Genomic DNA, 2,379 nt, shown 5'->3' with positions numbered 1-2,379 from the left:
CAAAATTACTAAACTGGAAGTAAATGTGAAGTTCTCTGGAATACAATGAGTCCCACCAAAAGCTAAATGGAGTGTAGAGTGATCTCAATGAAGTGCTTGTTAATGATCCAGGACACATGTATCTGCATCATGAAAGGATGCAGGTCAAATCACATCAGTACATTTGAATGTAAGAGTATGTAGTATAGACAAAGTGAAAATAACTGAATGAAAGGACTGCAACATATAAGACATAAACTCAACTGAATGTAAAGGGTTAAAGGAGTGAATCATTTAAACTTTACAAAAATACTTACTCATCTCTGAAACTCAACATAATTGACATATAAAAATACACTTTAATTCTATTAGAAGATTCTCTAACTGGCAACCATCACTATGATCTATGTGATGATACAATGTTTGTCCACGCTGCCAGAACTGTCATACATCGTGCCGAAACATAGGACACCTCAACTAACATAAACTCAACTGAATGTAAAGGATTAAAAGAATGAAATCATTTAAACTTTATAAAAATACTTACTCATCTCTGAAACTCAATATAATAAGTGATATATAAAAATACACTTTAACTCTATTGGGAGATTCTCTAACTGACAACCATCTCTACCAGAACTGTCTTATATTGTGCCGGGATATAGGACACCTCAACTAAGTGGATCCACTAAGCTCTGCTCAAAGTCACTAAGGATATATCTAAAAAGTATGATCATGTACCCATGTTGGCAAGACATGGTTTATGGGGGGCTGTGAGTTGTGTGAACTCTCCCCCGTATCGATGCTTAATACTACTCCCAATAATATATATACTCTTGCTCAAATGTATAAAAACATTGCTATTTCTCTGGGTTGAGATAATTGGTCAAACTAACCTCTTAAAAGAGGTAATTGCTCTAAAATATCTTTCAAACTCATTGCTCATTTATAAATAATGTTCCCTTTGTTCAAAGTAAAAATACTTTCTCTGGGTTGAGATAATTACTCAAAAAAGCCTCTTTAAGAAGTATTTGCTTTGTACATAATCTTTCTGAAAACTCTTTCAACTTTTCTAAAAAAAAATGTCTACTCTTTTCTTCATAAATAGAATGGAACATTTGGGAAATACTTAATTCCCTTATACTCTTTCTCAAACTCCACTTTAGTTCCTCAAAATTCAGTTTAACCAATAACATTTTGTTTAAAAGATTCTCTATAAGAATTCAGTGAATACTCAAGAATAAGGTTCATGCTAAAATATAAGCATGAACGAATAAACTTAAGGATCTCAATAACAATATAGAAAACTCAATACTCAGAACTCAAGAACTCATAACTCAACAATACTACTCATCTAAAGAATACTCAATTCATAGGGTTCATGCTGAAATATAGACATGAACGAACCAACTCAAGAATCTTAATGCATAACATATAACAATTCAATAATTAGAAATAGAATTTCCAAAAGAATCAGGAACTCAAGAACTCAAAATCAACTCATCTCAAGAATACTAAAATGTAAGGATAGAACCCTAGATTACTCTTTTACTGATTTAAAAGTAGATGTAGGGCGTGAGGACGAACTAGTCCAACACTATGATAACCTTACATACCTAAGAAGAACAAAGTTCTTGGCGAAACCAATGAAACTCGAAGAATGCTTGAAACCCTAGTTTTACTCCTCTTGGAACATTGCTCTAATGTCTTGAAGTGTTAATGAACGTAAAAGAATTGATTAACATTTCTAAGCCCTTAATTAGGTCTAAAACATTGTGGTTTAGACTTAGAATAAGGGTTAAAATGACGTGATTTAAGTACCACACGCATAGGTGAAAGACTAAAAAGACCCCACCTTTTAAATTGTCAAGTGGCCTTAAAAGGGAGGTTTCACCAACTGTCTAAGGCTTCACGGTCCGTGAAACACATCACAGGCCGTATAGCCGGTCGTGAAATTTCACTTGTAGTAACGACCTAATTTCGTCGTTAGGTAAAAGCCAGTGGGGAAAGAATTGGGGACAGAAAACCTTTTCGTAGTAACTTGAGATTTCGCCTAGTCCAAATTTGGACGAAATAGGAATCAGTGAGGTATAGGCAAATCTAGTAGCAAATGGGAGGTACAATTGTGAATTTGATCTTATGAGTAGATATCTAAGATGTTAAGGAACCCGTACGATTTTACAAAATTAAATTTGGGTGAGTGGAACTCCCCAAAATGATATTAACGCGAGCGGGTATTTTCTGAGTGTCGTGGAATGAAGGTGTGTTGTGAAAATAGGGTTTTGAAATTCTTAAAATTACTCACTATTTTCGTGCAAGCCGCTGAGACGGGATTTTCCTACCAGGGCAGGGCCGTTGTGGCGGGACTTAGCCGCCATAGCGGGACATACGCGACTTAAA

The sequence above is a fragment of the Solanum verrucosum genome, unplaced genomic scaffold (assembly GCF_900185275.1).
Source record: "Solanum verrucosum unplaced genomic scaffold, falcon-dt-bn FXZP01001052.1, whole genome shotgun sequence".
Classification (NCBI taxonomy): Eukaryota; Viridiplantae; Streptophyta; class Magnoliopsida; order Solanales; family Solanaceae; genus Solanum; species Solanum verrucosum.
Note: the sequence above shows the minus strand (reverse complement) of the source record.